Here is a 20,177-nt window from a genome sequence, read left to right as displayed (position 1 = left end):
GATTCATTTGAGGCAAACCTTTTACTGACACTCTTGGTATTTCTCATCTCATTATTGGGGCTGATTATAATTCATAGGCTATATTAAATGTCAGAGAAAGGCCAGGGATTGTTATGCAAATGTTAAGCATAGAATGTGTTCTTTCATTCGGATTTAGTGCTTTTTTTTCTTCTCCACTCGGTCTGAAAAAAAGAAAGCAAATGCCAGTAACAATTTAATAGTTTAGATTAATCCATGTCAACACGACGGTTTGTCATTGTTCAGCATAATTATCTTTTAAATAATCGGCTGTAAGAATGGAATAGATAAGAAAAATCAAGTCACAAAATGTGTTTGCTACAATCAGTCTTCCACTGGCGAGCCTTAATGCAAACATTAAAAAAACACTGATCGTTTTGTAGCAGTTGCCTTTAAACTGAACACAATGGCGAGAGTATTTTCTCTTGCACCCTGTTTCAGCCGATTCAAATTACAGAACATTGATGATACAGCGACAGCAGCTCGCTGTCTAAGAAGCTTTGTAACGGTTTGACCATTCTCTCTCAGAGAGAGAGAATGAGAATGACCTGGGCATTCGGGGGGTTTTGCCCCGAATGTTTTGGAATAGCCCTGGATCTCTGTGATCTCTCGGCCAGCAGCCACAAATACAACATTGTCACCAGCACAAATTGCAGAAGCTGAGCTGCAAATTCAACATCAGTGTTATTCTTTCCCCTTCTATACGTCACTGATATTACCAGAGCCCATCTGTTAGCCTACTGTTTAGTACAATTGCAGGGTTTATAGCAGTTAGTTATTATGGATATACGGAGGTTCTTTGAATAAAAAAAAAAAGTCGCAGCCAGAGCAAGAAGACATGGAGAGTGAGACATCATCTCCCCCAACACCTCAGGAGGAGCAGGGATAGCTTGCTTGCATAGATTCAGCAGTCCCACTGTGAATTCAACCTGGGAAATATGGTCACTTTGACACCGGGTAGGCGCATGTGTTAATTATTCTAATTTTGATTTATAATTTTGCCCACTGTGGTAAATCAAATCAGAATTCTGGTAGTCGGTGTAGTCTTGGTGTGTAGTCTGTGTTAATTAAATGACAATTTATTTCTCTAGGGAATGTCCTACTGGCTTTAATAGCCTATGCACACAGCACAGGTGTTATTACAGGCTATAATATCTTTAATGTAAACATTACTCAGTAGGCCTATAGTGAGGGAAAATTTGCTTTATTTGTGATCAAAATATGATGATGATATGACTCCAACGACTGGCCTTCCTTTCCTTTCAAACTATGTTGAAACTGCATCTTTTTGCAGTGTGCCACCGTGGCCGAGTATGGTAGGGCGGGCGGTGATGTTCATCAAATGCCTGTGCATAAGAGAATGAGTAAAGATGCAGGCCTTAGGTATTGCTACTTGACTGGCACAGCATCTGCGGTGAGATTAAATATTAGCCTACAGAGACCTTCTTCCTACCAAGTTCACCACAATATTAAAGCTTGGTGTACACTCTGTGCTGGCTGTACTATTTAAAGGAGTAATCAGTAATTAGCTTACTTTTTTTGTTGGCCCACCATCTGCAAGAGGTACAGTATGCATGCTATCTGGGTAGCTAGCCAGCCACATGGGAGTCTGCCAGTGAGAGGAATCTGCCAGAAATGAGAAGCTTCAGTTTAATTTAATCCATGTGAAATCAAGGAGTTATTGTCACAAAGCAAAGGTAACTGAAGATGACGGGTCTCAGAAAACCTAATTAATAATCCGTTTCAAACCTTTTTTTTTTTTTTTTTTAAGTTTTTTTTTTTGGCCTTTATTTATAGATCAGCTTAAGACCTGACAGGAAACAGGATGAGAGAGAAGGAGAGTGACACACAGCGTGGGGCCCCCGGCCGGGAGTCTAATCTGGGTCTGCTGCAGTGAGGACAAAGCCTCTGTACATGGGACGCCTGTTCTACCCACCAAGCTAAATGGCTCCCTGTTCCAAACCACTTTTAACTCAACATGAGCCACCTTGTCCTTTGTTCCAGTGGTGCAGGTCATTTTTAATGTAATCTCCTAATTTCAGATGCTTAAATGAATTGATTAAATAAAAGGGATCCTTATTGAAGCAGGTTTTATACCGTTTGTAAATTAGGTATTCCTTTAATTTGTTTGGCGGTTCAGAGTTCATTGGATGAACGAAGTTCTAACTAATTAAGCCTGTAGAGATTGGAGAGGTAGTGATGAGCAATCTGCTGCTGATCTGACGCTTGATTAAAAGCAAGGCCGAGGGCTAATTCATTGGCCTTTAATTCCAATGGCAGGCTCATTACCCTTAAGGAGGCGGAGAGAAGTCACAGAGGTTTACAAGCATTGTTTGGATTCCTAGAGGAGGCGGCGAGGAATAATAATGCTCTTTTGGTAGGTTTCCTTGGTACTTTCTCTGCATCATTATGCAAGCTTAATAGAACCCCGGTGAACAATGAGGGCTTTGGTGCATTTCCATTCGGCATAGCCACTGTAAAGGTCCTTTTTTTGCTGTTATACATCCAGCTGCCTCGTATAATGGCTGAGGTGGGGACAAACTGCAAAATAAAGCCCATGGACAAATTTTACGATTTAATCAAAGTGTGATTTAGCTTTGACCGTGGCTGTAAAGGCCTGTTAAACAAATGGGAAGCCTGCATGTAGCATCTGGCACATTAAACCTGACCCCCACATAAGTCGGCTCTGGACTGGTGCACTAACAGGTATTGGCAAATTTAGTAAACTGATTTAAACTGTAATTTAGGGACTTTTATAAACCTCTATGCGTATTTTGGGTAATGCAGTTTAACTATTTCTGTCAGATGCTGTGATTTGAAGCTCAGTGGTTTTATTCTCTGTTGTTTTGGTCCTCAGAACTTCTAAAACATGCTATAAGTTCAGATACTAATATGATCTTATTGACAGGTCCAATGTTTGCAATTGACACAAAAGTAAAGATCCACTGTCTGTGCATGGACAGCTACCTATCGTCCGACATTCCATACACATGGGATAATTTATCTAACACAGCAAGCATCTACTTGTAATTTTTTACTCTTGATGACGATGATGCTCATAACACTAATTTTACAGCTGTCTTCGCTCTAAATTACTTTTCGATTTGTGATGACAGTAATTAGCAAACAGCACAGATGTTGGAATGTGTATGCGACGCCTGCGTTCAAAAGCATTATCAAACTCATCCTCCGCCAGATGTTAACTCCTGCTAGCTGATACTTTCAGTGAGAACAGAGAGGAGCTTAATCACCACATTGACAAAAGATTACAAACATCTACAAAAAAGCTTAATGGATCCAGTATGCAATGAGCCAGGCCTTTTAAGGAACTGTCATACACTAATGACATTTTTCCATCAATAAATAAGTCTGAGATACAGCTTGTAAGCACACAAATCTGGCAGAGTAGGAATGTTGGTCTGTCTGTAATTCCTATATCTTTCTTTTAGCAGTATATATACATTGTGGCTAACAAGCTCTTTGATCATGTGTAACAACAGTATTGGTAACAGTTTCATATGGCTTTGTCCAGTTGGCCTATTTATGATTATGGCGGTGTATCACTTGTGTATGTTGTGGAAACACAAACAGCTTAAATTGCAACTGTCATTTCATTCCACATTTTGAAAATCTTTCAATTAGAAAACACTTAAAAGTTAAAGGCTTGAAAGGTGGCTGTGAAACATTTGTAACATCCATAGAAATGGAAAACTGATAAGACTTTCTTAATTTCCCCCCTCGGCATGATATGTTTCCAGCTACACTGGATTACGTTAGTCATGAGTGACAGCAAACTGCTGCCAGCCATTGCAATTTTCTTCCTTTGAATTCTCAGAGCACAGAGGCAATAGATTAAGACAATATTTATGCAATATCTCTTTAAAATTGAAAATACCCAACAGAAAGAGAGGTATGACAGGATTCTCTTAGAACTTTTGTCAAAATACAGTTAATAATAATAACAACAATAATAATGATAAAAATGCATTTTATTTAAAGGTGCCTTTCAAAGCACTCAAGGACACCGTACATAACAACAGCAGTGCAACAAAATCAGGAAACATTTAGTGCTAATGAAGAAAATAAATAAGAAGGTGCAATTACACAGTGCTGGGAGCTCGGCAGAGATTTCAGTCCTCACTCGTACAGGAAGTCAATCGGAACCGGGTTAGGCAGCGTTGAGCTTCCGGGTGAAAATAGTGCAATAGAGAGTAATAAGCAAGAGTGTGATTGTATGATTAGTCTGATACAGAGTAAGCCACTTGGAATAAGTGTGTTTTCAAGCAGGTTTTAAAAGTGGAGATCATGTCAGAAGTGCGAATGTCTAGTGGGAGAGAGTTCCAGAGGGTGGGGGCAGATCGGCTGAACGCTCTTGACCCCATGATGATTAGGCTGGCAGATGGGGCAAAGAGCTGGATAGAAGAAGAGGATCGGAGAGGGTGAGAGGGTATCAGCGAGATATGATGGTGGCACGTTATGAAGGATCTTGAAAGTAGTAGAATCTCAAAATCAATGCAGGATTTGATTGGAAGCTAATGGAGGTGCTGCAGGGCCGGAGTGATGTCTTCAGCAGAGGGAGTTCCGGTGAGGATACGAGCAGCTGCGTTCTGGACCAGTTGGAGTTTATGGAGTGATTTCATAGGAAAACCATGGTGTTTACAAGGATAGCAGTGCAGGTTGGTGTAAGTGAGGGACGGAGACGGTTGATGTTGTGTGAGAACCATGATTTAATTTCCAGTGGGCAGTTGGATAGAACTAGGGGTGGCAGAGTGGAAGTAGGCTTGGTGGAGATATAGAGCTGGGTATCATCAATATAGCAGTGGAACTGAATATGAAATTTCCTGAGAATGTGTCCAAGGGTCAGGAGGTAAATAGTGAACGGGAGGGGGCCAAGGACAAACACCATCGCTGGAGACTGGAGAGGAGCCAGATCTGAGGTTCTTGAGTTGAACAAATTGTGTGCGACCAGTGAGATAGGATTTCAGCCAAGCCAGAGGGATGTCAGTGATTCCAATGGAGGCCAGCCTGTCCAGGAGGATGTCATGAGAGACGGTGTCGAAGGCTGTGCTGAGGTCAAGAAGAACCTAAATGGAGAGTAAACCAGAGTCAGATGCCATCAAGAGGTCATTTTTGATTTTCACAAAGGCTGTCTCCGTATGATGTTCACATCACATGTTTATGACCTGGCTTTCAGGTCAGGGGGTAGAAGGGACAGTGGTGGGTTACAGGCAAAAAGGCTCCCAAGCCAATGATGCCAATTTAATACTGTGTTTCAACATTTGTAAGTGTGACACCACTGGGTATTTTTCAGGACATCCCAGTACACTTAAGGCAACCAAAAAAAAGACATTTTAGATGGAAAGTCGGGGCATATCCAGCCATGTTTGTTGCAACAAAACTAGATGTTTTAACTAGAATTTGGAACGTCTTCAGCCCTGTTCTTGGTGACCAAAACAGGAATTTTTAAGCCCAAACATGATCTTTTCACCCTAACCCTAATCACAGGATAAGCACAGTGTTGTCACAAAATTAAAAGGAATATTGAATCTGATATTGAATTTATTGAAATAAACCTAAAACATTGCAACATAAAGGAATGTTTCAACCTTTGCAGAAACGCACATGGCTGACTTTTATTGTGGCAACTGGGTGTGTAATTTTAGAGAGTACAAAGCCCAGTTCATGTTGAGGCATTACCATAGATTTACAATTTATACTTCACATGGGTTTATGTGGTCCACTTGTGTTGATGTCATTTTACACTTTATTGTATGGCTATATACTATATGTATTTACAGCATATAACATCCTACAGTACCTGGTTTGGTGCTTCACTTCTTCGCAAAGCTTTTTATTCTGTTATGTTTGGAGAATATCATGTTCAGTCATGACCTGTATCATGATTGAAATAAAATGAAGTAAATGATATCTAGTTTTGGAGCATGAATCTCATTCTATTACCTATCAAATCATGAATAAAAGAGTAACAGGCACAGTGGGTCCTGGCTTGCATTCAGCATAGTGTTGTTGCCGTCATAACCTTGGGCCAACAGATTTTAGCAAGTACCTGCTGTATTTTGTGCACAGTGGTGATAATCAGTTGAGCTAACTGGACATACTGTGCTTTTTACAGGCCTTGGAAACAGAGCCAGATGTCGTGAACGTGCAGTAGGGAAACTTAGCACAGCTGGTGAAGGGCTCACGGCCAATGCGGTCAGTAAACAGGTGGGTATAGGAGGGGTAGCAGGTGACTGAGGAGGATGCTGACCTGGAGGGTGTTTGGGGTGCAAGAGAAGGGACTCTTAATTGATAGACGGTAAAGGGGGAGACGGTAGGTCTATCTCTTGACTCTGATGTAAACACCTGTCACATTCTGTCTTTGTTTATACCCAGTCCCTCCTAAAAGAACAACCTCCCCACTTGCCCTTCATGAGTCGCACTCATGCTGTATCTCCTGAGGGCACTCTATACTGAGGGAGAAGGTGTAAAATTGCAGGATGCCTTCACTACTCCTCAATAAACAGGAGGCATCTGTTACTTGGAAACATAATGCATTCTCAGAGTTGTAGAATGTGCCTCTTAGCGGTAAATACAAGACATCCCCTAAATGATGGAAAACAACTGACGAGATAAAAAAGATAGTATCCGCATTCACTAAATAAAGTTCGATGAAGGAACAAGAAATAATTTCCTTCTCAATTTAGAACTTTAACTGATGTTTTCGTGACTCTCTGTGTGTTTACACTGTGATACTGTTAGTCAGGATCCGTGCAGATACACTGTTGCAGGGTCTTATATTCCATTCCCATTCCGCCACCATATGGAGGATGACCCATGGGATGGCACTTAATATGTTTAATCCTCCATGCAAACACATAGACAGAGTGAGCGGGACATCGGTGTAGTGTCTGGAAAAGAAATGAAGTTTCATTTTTTCCTTTAAGCTTATCTTTGTGTGTTTACCATTGAAGCAGACAGGAAGTGAGGGAGCGAGAGAGGGGAGTGTGACGTGCAACACAGGTCTACGAACTGGCAATCTTACAATTACAGTATGAAATATGCACCCTTAACTATTTAACTTATAGTAAGCCTGGTTCTAGGTCTTTTGCGGGTAAATATTTCATTGCAATTTGTGTGAAATTACACTTTAATGCTATGTTTGATTACCAGCCCTCATTATGTTGCAGCAAAAATCTGTGAAATAAATAGTTAATTCAGAACTATTGACATGTAACCTGGTGAACCACCACTAAACATTTAACCCCCATCAGTCATTCATCATGTGACTCCTGATGGAAAAGCCATTTCTAATTGATTAGACTTGACGGATTGGACTGCACCATGGCACTGTCAGTTTATTCTCTCTGAAGCAGCAGGCAAATGCCCCGGGGGAGGGTTTTCCCACCATGGGTGTAGAAATTAACACTGTTTGCATGTATGCCATGTTTCTTAGTGGCCTTGTTCTTTAACCACAAACCATGTGGGAGTCAATATAACATGAGAAAGCAATTTGACGGCAGTTGAAAACCAGCCAATTGAAACGTCGTAAGTGTTTATAACTAACTCCTGCTTACACCTGTCAACACCTTTAAGATCTTAACATGTTTGTAGCCCCTTAAGGGAGCATGGATGTATGTTGCATCACAGTGCAGAACAATATCTAAGTGTTATACTGTGAACCTCACTGCCACTGTTTGCATCATATTACTCTGTCTACATGGAGACAAACTGACTTGAAGTGGCTATAAACAACACAAGACCTATTGCACATTTACCATGATGTCACCAATATAACATTCAACCAGTATATCTGTCACAGCAGTCCCAGTACAGAGATCTTATTTTTTATGTGTATATACTTGGGCTGTTGGAATTTGAATATAATTCATGTAGTAAAAAAAAATAAATACTAATGGAACACTGCAATTACTTTTTAATTGTGTGGGTTTTTTTGTTGGCTTATGGAAGAGAATGACGTTCAGTCTTGGAAAATGTAAGTAAACATGTTTACAACGCATAGGGCGATAAAAGCACAACCCTCATCAGCGTGTGTGAGTGTTGGGCCTGTCTGTCTCTGTTGTGATAGTATCAGGTCAAAACACACATGAAAACGAGATGCTTTTGTCACATCGGATGAACAATAAAGACATCACGTCACTTTCAATTTGTCTATGTTAACCTCTAACAAAAAACAAAGTGATACCTTGCTCCTCCTCATCATGGGGGTTACTAGTGTCCAAAATGTATCACTCAGCAAGAAAGGCTATCACTTTGAGGCTAATGGTAATGTGTGCATTTTGCCAGTTTAATTTTTAATGGTACAGTTTGGGCAATTTCTTGTCAGAGCCAGAGGAATATTAAGCCAAAGGAAAACACTAAACATGCTTAATTAAGACACACTACATCTCTGTGGTGTATTATTACTCTTGAGTTTCTTTCTAATGTTTAATTTTATTTGAAGCATTACCATTTTGTGTGAATGAGGTGGAACAAATCCTTGGTATAGTGAGCTCAGAGCTGCTAAAGCTCCTTCAGAGAGACCAAGGTAAGGATTCATTTACCGCCAACTTCTCTCCAATGTCATTGCCTGCGTAATGAGCTCTGACATTCAGCACTTCTCTCTCAGCTGACATGATTGCTGCATCACTGTGATTAGCCCTGACCTTCCATCGCCAGGACCAGAGTGGCTGTGACCCCTTGTTGCAACTGGTAATGAGTATCAGGACCTTAACTGTGACAGCCTTGTGTAAGGGTCAGATTGGAGACAAACCCAACGGAGCAACAATGGTGACGGTCAGACGGACAAGTTCAGGATGAATGATGGCATTCCCATGCAGGTCTTCATCCGGACACACAGGCTATAAGCTTTAGCTTTTCCAAATGGACATAAAATGCTAGATATAAATAGATAATTGATTAGTCATCACAAAGGCTTTTCTTTGAGAAGGATTTACCGAAATAAATAGTTCTAAACTTTGATTCATGCTATGTATAGCAGGTCACAGTACAGGTTTGGCACAGCAGCAGTGCCAAGCTAATTCGGTGTTCAGTATTGTTGAATTGGAGGTTGTCAGACTTGATTGTATGCTTGGACTGGACTGGGTGATTAGCACCAGGACAGGAGCAATGCTAGGTTTCACCACAACTGTCATAATGTAATAATAACTTGGTTTGTGTAAGTAAGTAAGTAAGTAAATAAATAAATGAATGAATGAATGAATGAATGAATGAATGAATGAATGAATGAATGTCAGCAAGTTGCAGTCCATCAATTTAAACTGTGACTCTGTGATGCAGCCCTCATGTCTAAATAAGTTACCAGCCATTTATTAACTGCTTGTTGGAAAATGCAGAATGTTATTATTAAACAATTTGGGGTATTCTTTTTTAATATCATTTGAAGTTATGTATAGCCATAATCTGGGAGTAATTAAAAAAAAAACAAACAAACAATATATTGCTCATCTGTCACCTTCTACTTACCATAGAATTATCAGAAGTGTAAAAAGAAGCGGCACCAAAATTACCTTTCTTCGTGAAGTATAATATCACACATACACACCTTTGGCATAGTGACCTTTACCTTTGTCAAAGCAACAGACTGAGGAAAAGTGGATCTGACAATGAAATGCTGTAACATATTTTTTTCACTCTGAATATTTTAGCTGTGATTAAAACAAGCAAAGCTACACAGTGGGCTACCTAAGTGGGAGCCAGAAATACATGTAGAGCTGAGGCTGATGTATTTACGTAGCAATTACTCAGTTTCTCTCAGAAGCATGGAGAGGGTATTACAAAGGTAACATTTGAAACAGGTGAACCCCCTTGGATGTTTGAGTGCTCCATTTTTCCATATCACTTGGTACAGTCAATAAGTCCTGCCAGAATGGGGATAAAGTCAGCTTATTCTTAAAGGCACCCTTCCCTTTAATGCTTACAGTGAAAACTGAAGGTTACTCGCTGAATAGTGCTGCCATGATAATTGACATTTAGTGATGAAATGCCTCACACAATGAATGCTAAAGGGGCAACTAATTACTGCCTATCCAAGTGTCAATAGCATCATCTGCTCTCTTCTAAATGTCAGTTTTACATTGAAATGCTGGAGGCACGGCTGCCAAGCTCTAATAGCTGGTCATTGGCAGCACTAGCACTAGAACACACTCTCAGGTAGGCTGTGACGGACATTGTGACAGCTCCAGTCTCCATTTTGCCGCTTGTCCTTAACGCAATAATAACTGAAATTATCATATTTCAGAGCCTTCAAACGACCACCTCCTTTGTGATGACATCATCAGGTCTTGTGTCCTTCTCTCACAGTGTTGGCGACTTTATCATAGGATGCCTGCTATGTGTTGTGCAGTAGTGTAATCAATGTAGGGCCCAGACTTTGTGCTGTCAGCTTGTCCCCAGCACTGTTCAAATATGTGTAACCTCTAGACTGAGTTCTAAGGGATGTTGTGGGCCGGCAAGGTGTTCTGTCCAGACCCACCAGAGTGTGGATGAACCCTGCCCTGTTCTTGAGCCACAAGGAATGTTGCAATCCACTGCAAGTCAGAAATCAGTATTTTCGACTAGGTATTCCCAACTTCTGATATAAACAGAAGTTTGAATCTGAAGTTATCCAGCAGCTACAGCAGCTGATTTAAAACATTTTCCAGAACACTTCTGAGTAGATTGGCTCTTGATTATGAAATTGCATTATTCAGTAATTGGCAACTTTGGTGGCTGAGTATAAAAAGGTCGACATTTAGGAAACTTGCTCCAAGGTTGGTATGATCTGCTGAACTTGATGAAGATGTAAATTGTTAAAAAAAAAGCACTGACTAACAGAAGTTTAGCAAAAACTAGATGAAAATGAAGTTGCACCAACTCACTTCAATTTAGTGGCCCACGGACACGGAATTTGCACAGAAACTAGTTGGAAGTTTAAAATTGTGTGGCCAGCGGTAGTTGGAAACCTGAAACCGGTTGGAAGTTTCTCAGAGAAGTACCAGGTAATTGACCAATGAATGTATTAACTGCTTATTGGAGAATAGCAGAATATTTTCAATACCTTTGGAGGTAACTGTTGTGGTAATTGAGAGGTTATTTCAAAGACATTTCAGATATATTATCTGGCAGTTACAAACTACTTCCCATGAAATTTGTGGACCTTTTAAGTGAAGGTTACCAAACACATTTCATGAAAGACATAGAGAGTTTATGAACCCGGAAGAGGATCAGTTAAAACCATTCATGCTTCGGTTTGGACCCACTGATGTTGGGTGCCGCAGGATGTACTGCATGTGTGTGTCCGTGGGCGTGTGTTTGCATGTGTGACACACACACACACGCACACACACACACACACACACACAGGGGTATTGAAGCTCAGAGAGGGATAATCTGGAATGGCTCCAGGTTGCGGCTCAGTGCATCCCTTTTGAAACACACACACATATGCAGGCGCGCACACACACCACACACACTTAGTCCCCAGAGGGAGACATCCGCTGGCTCTGGTGCAGCAGAATGAACACTGGCGCCACATTAACCGGCTCTCTTCAAAAAGCTCTCTGAATAAACCTGCTACTCCAATAAAAATATCTAATCCAGGTGTCTCCGACTTTCTGCTGCCTTCAATCTGATATTTGTTTTCTACCATTGCCAAGGACCGAGTTGAGTCTGATTTCAGCACCTTGTTACAGGAGGGTGACTCTCCATAACTGAAGGAGAATTTGGATTTGACATGATGCAGAATGGGATTAGATAAAAGGGTCATGCATCCAAGGTACACAAAACATATTATTAGATATATTTTTGAGTTGTCAAGCCTAGTTTTGGCTTTATCATGCCAGGTTTGAGATATCAGTTTTATTTTTGGCTGGCCACCTCAGTGGAAAGTGACATTTTAAAGTGCAACAGCACATCGATTTCCAGAATCACTTTCCCCATTACTCTGGATAATCCACAGAATACATTGAACATTTTTCACTTACCACCTAAAAATAGTACCCCAATGATTGACGGTGAGGACTGTGGAGGCTGTGAGTCACCATGAGGACAGTGTGCACCTGGTCCGTGTGTTAAACTAGTCTATATACTTACTAAACATGAACAGAAGCATTTTAAAGAATACAATACAATGCACTGAAAGTCTATAAAATGAGTGTCAAATTTCAAAGAGAGAATTTAATTAGCTGTCAACCCACAAGTTCCCATCTATTGTTGTCCAACTCGAGTGAAAAAAAAAAAAATATATATCTATATATATATATATACACACACATATATATATATACACACATATATATATATATATATACACACACACACACACATATATACATATATATACACACACACATATATATATATATATATACACACACACATATATATATATATACACAGATATATACACACACGCACGCACACACATGTGTATATGTGTATGTATGTATGTATGTATTTATATATATGTATGTATTTATACAAACATGCATACAAAATATTTATGGTGAAACCATTAAACCGAAGCGTGCAGAAGAAAGCTGAAAATGATAAAAGATCAGGGTGTTGCCATCATGTGTACAACCATCATTATGGAAATTGTAGCGCTACCTCCCCATCAAAAACTGATATCATATGAACAAGGATCAGGGAGTTTCCATAGTGATGGTCACAACATGATCTTGGCCCAGCCGAAAGAACACATAGTCAGTAAAAGGTGAAGTACATTAGAGCTAAGGCAAAAGAAGCCTATGAGGAGACACGGAGCTATTTAGAAAACAGAGACCAGAAAGGTATAAGTGCCGGAAAAAGCATTTTATACCTTCATGTAACAAAACCTGCTAATCATTACAGAGGTGTGCTTATATAATTTCTCTGCTGATAAACAACTCATGCCTCTATTGTGATACACACAGATGAAATACATATCAAGTACCTGCAACGACCAGATACAAATGCAGCCTGGGATTAGAATATTTTGACCAAGTTGTCAAATGAAGAACAAACCGTATGCATGCATGCATAACAGATGTCATAGGTCAAGCATGCATGCTGTCATTGTCAGGCATAATTACGCGTCACATGTTGCTCAAGGCTAGTGTCTAGTTCAATCTGGATTCCACCCCACTGTTTTTGGGTCACAATGCACGGAATAACAGTAACAGTGCAAACAAACCACACATCTTCAATAATGCAGAGGTTGTTCCTCACGCAGACATGCGGTTCAACTTTTGAGCGGCTAACAGTGGGATGGGGTCTTCATTATTTCATCATCTTTTCAACATTAATGCCTTTTTATTTCAAATATTCATAGAAGGGCATGGCCGGTCACACATCGCAACATTCTTTGCAGCGGATATGGAACGCTTGGAGGAAGTTTCCACTGCAGGTAGCCCAAAGTTATACGCATCACACCGCCAAACAAATTGCTGGACAATGATAGCTGGCTGACAGGGTGAAAATGACTTTGCTCGCTGTATGACACCTTAATATCCTCCTTTCCTCTCTGAAGAGCAGTCTGCTTCGTAACAGATCCAAACAGCTCCCTCCTGCCTTACTGCTGGATTAATACTCAAGTTATAAGTGTAATGAGATTGCTGACATTGTGAGGATGCACTGAAAATTTTTACCTACAGCACAACCCACAGTATACTTAAGAGTATATATGCACAGATTCACAGAACCAACAAGAACATCCACAACCAAGCAAAAGCATATTTTCATAAATGTTAAAAATAATCTCTGGGGCACAATTCACAAGGGACCTGTTTATTGTTTCACTATAACGGAGTGTCTAAAATCTGGCAGCGAAAACACATCTAATATATTGTTTTCTGGCTAGATAATGAGCCCAGAAATGAAGGCAAAACAAACACATATCCATAATCACACTGAGCTACTTCAGATGTTTGACCACTATTCATCCAAGTGAATTCAAAATGACACAGTCCAGGCTTTGTCCCTCTCCACTGCACTACATGAGTAGTACAACCTTGGTTCTACACACTGAAGGTTATATCTCCAAAATAGCCATAATACCTCTGCTGTGTCACTGAATGCACAATGTGCCATTGTGTGTGACACTGCCACTTTTCATTTAATCAGCCTCTGTATTGTGAAGCTGCTAATACCCTCAAGAGCTTTCCTGACAAAACCTTCATATTTCTGAGTAAATTAATGAAAAATTGAATCCCTTTTCTGAAGGCACTTGTTTTGGGATATCAGCCATGTACGTACGCACTGTATTTCAGCTGGCAACTGTGAGCTTGCTCTTCTCTTTCTTCCCTTTTTTTTTCTTTCTTTTTTTTTTTTTTAGGCGTGAGTATCTTTAAATCATACTGTTGTGAGAAGGGGATTTACAAAGTACAGTCTACTACACCTTACATTTTACCATAGATAATCCCCTCTATCCTCTTCTGGTAAAGAGTGTCCCCAGCTGTACTTATATGGAATCATTTTGTGTGCAAAACACCGAGGGGGATATTGAGGAGGCTGTGCTGGCTCAATTCAGGCATTTGCTAGCACAGTTGCTGCAACACAACAAATAATTAATCAAAGCCTCTGTGCATACTATATTCAACTGCATGTCAGATTTGAATTATAGTATTAATTAATGGCTTTAGGGGCCTTAAGTACAGTGTGAAGGATATACAGGAGTTTAGCTGGTTTGTTGGCAGAAATGGAATATAACACAAGTTATCATGTATTCAATAATTCCTTGAAACTAAGACTTGTTTCACCCTATGGAGAGGACCTTTTGCACTGAGGCTGAGAAGTGGGGTTTTCCTGTTTTTTGAGATCCGCAAACTCATGGCTAGATATGAGTAATCCTACACACCTGACATTTGAACAAAGCTGGAAAATAACACATTTCTACTGATCGGTGTTATAACCAAATGAGTAGCGGTGAGTCTAGATGCTTTGTATTCGTAAAGAGCCAACAAGTAGCAAGTTGTGTGACATGAGTGTAAAAAGTTCTAGCATTAGTGTCCGGATATTTGAATTTGTCCTTCCTGATGCTGATTTGTCCTTCCTGAACGTTTCAGTCGGGTGGCTTGGCTATCTTCCAATACTATTTGAGCCTATTAGCCAAACTATATTTTTAGCTTTTTCCAAAGTTCAGAAATACTGCAACTGTAAAGTAACTTTTGATTTTTGAGTCATTTGATCAGTTATGGCTGATCAACCAATTGGAATTAAAACTTTCACCCTATTTGATAAAAAAGGTGCAAATTCTGCTAAGAGTAGCTGTAAGCGAAGGTGGTTATCTGAGTCCAATAACTGGTATACATGAATCAAACTCAGGCTGATTCAAGTCAGCGAAACTCGGCAATGGTCTCATGTTGTGAAGCAAAGGGTGTGCAGGGATAAAGTTGCAGTTTGCATCAATAGCAAGAGCCAGAGAACAAACAAAGAAAACAAAGTATAACAACACAAAACAAGAGAAAGCAGAATCAGTAACAGCAGGCCAACAGTAGCACAGCTGCAAGCAACACAGCAGAACAGACTCCAATGAGAAGCATAATCAGATGATGCATACTGATACAAATACAAACAATATTAGCACCGGGACGGATCTGGGGAGCAACAATAGACATTGTATCTTTGACTTATAGGAAAAAAGAAAAACAAAACAAAAAAAAACAGTTGGAATGGTGGTAATCAATACACAGCTAAAAGCAAAATGAGCCAAACATAAAAGCAGCACAAAGAGAGAGAGAGGGTTGTTAGTGTACTTATTGAGCTGGAAAGTGAACACAAGAATGTGAAAGACCACCTCGATGAGAGTCCTTGAAGGCAGGAAGAGATGAAATTGCACCACACCTGTTTATTAATATTATTATTATTTTTATGTTTGTCTTCTTTTGAGTCATTCCAGCGAGCTACATGATTTCATCCCCTCCGCTCTTCCAGACCGATTATTTCAGTATAATATGTTGCTTGTTTTTTGGAGAGCAGTATATGCATCTGTCACTCTTCATTCCCACCTGTGATCCCCGTGTTCCTCCAAGGTGTAAGAGTCTGCCAAGCACACGCATTTGTGCCGTGGCTACTGGAAAACAGTCCCGCAGTGTATAGTGCCAAAAACCTGCTATAATGGGCCCCAGGACAATGATTACTGTGAGTGATGGCATAATGAGGGCTTTATAAATATGCATGGGTCACTAGGGGTAGTGATATTGTGGATTATTAAAACTGTAGGGTAAGAGGTCAAGCTAATGAGAGGGAGCTGAGGTGGGGGGGGGGGAGAGACAACCATCGAGACAGGAATTAGCTGGGGCCAGATGTCTGGACCGTTAGGGTTTGTTTTCACAACCCTGGAAAAGTAAACTAACGCTATATGAAACCACTCGAGTCGGGTTTAAAACAAAGCTTTCGGTTTTCATTATTCCCAAAATTGAGTCAAACAGATATTTCTTCAGGAAATCACAGTCAAGATGGTTGTTCAAACTGAGGTGGGGATTCAGCAGGAAACATTTGCTAGCTGTCCTCACACAAAACACGGCCAATAAAGACGAGCCGGGCCTGAAATCTTTGTAAAGTAAATACAAATTGCAGCAGCTAACATTTTAAAACAGATTGTGAATTGGATTGGAGATGCCATTGAAAATGCCTGTCACCTCTGTGTTTATTGTTTCGTAGAGCGTTTCAAACTGCTGGTGGCTCGCGGAATGAAAATGTATTTCGACTTGGTATAAATAGGAAGATAGAAAAGGCTGTTCTTCTAAGCACTGCACATTGGCCATGGGTAGAAACGCTCGTTCTAAGTGCTTTTCGACAGGAGGCTGCTACCACTGTGTCTTTCACCACGCAAAGCTGATGGTCCTTATTTTAACTGGGCGACAGCAGGGTGCAACTCTGCCTTCATGTGTACCTACATCTGATTCTGTCAACAACCTGTTTCGAACACTTTAGCCTGCCACAGTTCTGATATCATGATGGAGCTAAACAGAGAGAGTTGTAGCTTTTAAATGGAGAAAATGTGTAGCAACATGACTGACACTGTTTTTCAGCCTGGAGTTGTTCAACAAACTAAATATGGCTTGTCTGCGAATGAATCAGTTTGAAGGAACGACTCTTTAACGCAAACAAACTGACCTGATTCCACATTTCACTTCTCTCTCGTCCGTTCTTTTGTTCTCACAGACTAGTCGCTGTGTTGTTCACTGTTTAGTTATCAGAGTGGTGAAGAGGACTGAGAGCGAGCCAATCGTATGTCTAGGACTACTCTAGTCCTAGACAGTCTAGGACACTGTTGTCAATTTTAGCCAATGAGAAACAGGAAAGCAAAGCAACCGTTTCCATGTAAAAAAAAACAATATATATATATATTTTGTTTATAGCTCATCACTCTTGTTCAGTCAGTCAGCCAGTCATCCTTGGCTTACTTTCAATACATGTCAATTTAATGTCAAGGTGAATATACACATTATCCACTGGTGTGTTGTCTAAAATTACACATAATCATGAAGTTGCATCTATGTATTTTCCTTGAACTACAGTGTTATGTTGACCGTTAGCACAATCAAACAAGGAGCCGAGAATTGTGCATTACATGATTCACCACTAAATAACGTTGTACCGGAAACGCGAACGAACAAACGATGTGAACAATTCTTCCTGCTGAACTGACCGATGGGAACTGAATCTTGACATTGAACGGTGAAATCCACCTCTGCCCCAAACTATTAAAACTGATGTTAGTTTAGCATGGTATTGTTCTTTGGACAACATGGTCTCAAGCTGAGCCGTGATATACCTCAGTGAAAGGTTTGACATCATGTCCATATTGGAAACAATAGTGGGAGAAGTGGTGCCCTGACTGTCTGATTATCGTCAGCACGCCATCCAAATTAATCAAATAAACAATGAAAATAGCGCTGGAACATCACAAACCTTAAGAATATATCAGAGAAAAAACAGAGTCATCAGTGCATTTCGAGCTCCTGTATTTGAGCATTGTTTCAAGTTATCCATCTTGGAAAATATCATGTTTTTTTGTCAAAAAATACCTTAACCTTGTCACTACAATCATGGCTTGGAGACGCCTCAAGGTCTCTTCAAAATGTCTTGGACCCTTGTTGAAATTACCCAGTGGTTCAACTATTACAAATGTTGGAACGCCTTGTGTCGCCACTACCATCAGTTTGACCTCCGCCTTTGACAGTGAGGTCATAAACATGTAATGTGAACACAATGTGACGTGTTATTGAAACAGTAAGTAGTCTATGACAAGTGTAAATGTTAATGCATCAGTGGTTTGCAGAAGTGTTAACTGCCAACGTTTCAGTCTCACCACTGGGCTGATAAATTCACATTCGCCATGACCTTAACATGTTTTACACAAAGGCTCATTTGTGTTAAAAAAAAGAAACAAACCGCTGCTCTATTAGTGTTCACTGCAGGTTAGTTAACATCAGTCTAAGTGGCTTATTACTGTCTGCCTAATTCTACGCTGCTAAATCTAAGTGACACCTGAATGACCCATAGTAATTTTACCATTACACCGTCAATTAGATTTTTATTTTTTTTCCTAATATGCAACTAGTAGTTAGATATTTTATTTTCAATTGATTGTACAACCAGTTAGTTAGTTTGTGTTGTGGTTCTGAGGTGAGAACTGATTTGTTAATTTGGTGGAAATACTTAAGCACAGATATAAAGCAGGTATTTACTTTAAGGCAAAGGCTCAACGAATTCCTGTAATAGTTAACATAAAATGAGAGATGGAAAGCCTCTGACTCACAGATTTAGAAATCCTGTAATGAGGGCTCACCTCTCTCTGAAGGATTGTGACTACAGTAGGTTCATATGGTCCCAGTACCCTTGAGCTTCCCTAATCCTATGTGAAGGCCTCCTCTTGAATAAACAGCGACACTTCAAAATATGTTTGGATACATTATGAGCTGCCATGCTGCTCCTGCAAAAATATTCGACTGAAATAACAACAACCTTGATCAAAAATGGCTTTGAATAATAATTTCTGTTTTACTTTGTTATGCAAAGTAAATAAAGTGGTCCCTGCTTACTTTGACTTGTGTGTATAGACAATGCATTAGCCAGTTTGATCGCATAGCAAGCTGCTAACACTAACAGCCGGCATTTAATTAACTCCTCGATAACTTGGTGGGATTTCTCCTCTTTTTGCTGGATTAGAGACAAAACATTTCCATCGTCTATGGATCCTGTGCTCATTAATGGGAGAAGAAGGGCCTGTGCTCGGCCCTTTATTTAAATCTCTTTTTCTTTTCTGTTTCACTGGAGAAACAATGACATTGCTAACACAAGTAGTATAAAGAAAGTTTACAAAAGGTAATAGGGCCAAAGGTATGTGCTGAATAATCATATTTCCAGGAGCTGCTGGGTAAGCACAAAAGAATATGACTAATTCAAGTGCATCAGGAAACTTAAAATAGTGTACTTTTATTTGTATTATACATCGGAGCCAAAGAGGTATTTAGTGTGGTGAGGCTTCTTTATATCTTAACTGTACCTTAAATGCCTCCAATCTAAAAGCAACACCTAAAGCCCCTCTTTTGATTTGATTGTAGTTACACTGTTCCATATAGCCATTTTATACAGCATCTTCCTATAGCCATATTCTGCTCTCACACAATCCTGTATCCAAGGTTATATTAAGCTCAATGTGATATGAGTTAATAGTTTAAATGGTCCTCATGCTTATTCACAGTAAAGGGATAGTTTGTGTTTTTTGAAGTGGGGTCATATAAAGTACATATCTATAGTCGATCTGTTCCTTACAGTAATCACCGATCAGCGCAGCCTCAGTTTGGAGAAGTAGAGAGCCGCTCCAGCCCAGACGCTCAGCTTTGTACTGCAGTGAACGGGGTCCAGAGAAAAAGCGAATTGTGTAGAGAAAATTCACACCTCTTTACATCGCCGTCAGACCTGCCTTTCTTTTGGCTCAACAATTTCTCAACCATATACTTACGCATTAGTGCAACAGGTGATCTGCGAGCAGGGAAATACAGTGCCAGGCCCACTTGCTAGATAAGAGGTTTATGCTTACTTTCGATCAAAAGTAAACGTAACAATTTCAGACAAACACCGTAGAACCTCCGTATCCTTAGCGCAACTGCGTAGGGATACGGAGTTTCTACGGTGTTTGTTCTGACGGCGATGTAAAGAGGTGTGAATTTTCT

The 20,177-nt window shown here is 40.1% G+C and overlaps 1 protein-coding gene across 7 annotated transcripts in view; it reads left to right on the top strand.

Moving 5' to 3' along the window:
* Positions 1–20,177, top strand: part of lingo1a (leucine rich repeat and Ig domain containing 1a) — a 179,447-nt gene that overhangs the window by 28,764 nt on the left and 130,506 nt on the right. For 3 of the 7 annotated variants that reach the window (XM_037108070.1, XM_037108077.1, XM_037108074.1), the window contains one exon: positions 6,152–6,243. The exons of 3 other annotated variants lie outside the window; for them this stretch is intronic. The gene's annotated coding sequence lies outside the window, so the exon portion shown is untranslated. Of the gene's footprint in view, positions 1–6,151; positions 6,244–20,177 lie in introns of those variants that run through there. One more of the 7 variants, XM_037108075.1, reaches the window with a different exon arrangement.

The sequence above is a fragment of the Acanthopagrus latus genome, chromosome 8 (assembly GCF_904848185.1).
Source record: "Acanthopagrus latus isolate v.2019 chromosome 8, fAcaLat1.1, whole genome shotgun sequence".
Lineage (NCBI taxonomy): Eukaryota > Metazoa > Chordata > Actinopteri > Spariformes > Sparidae > Acanthopagrus > Acanthopagrus latus.
Note: the sequence above shows the minus strand (reverse complement) of the source record. Positions and strands in the feature narration are given on the sequence as shown.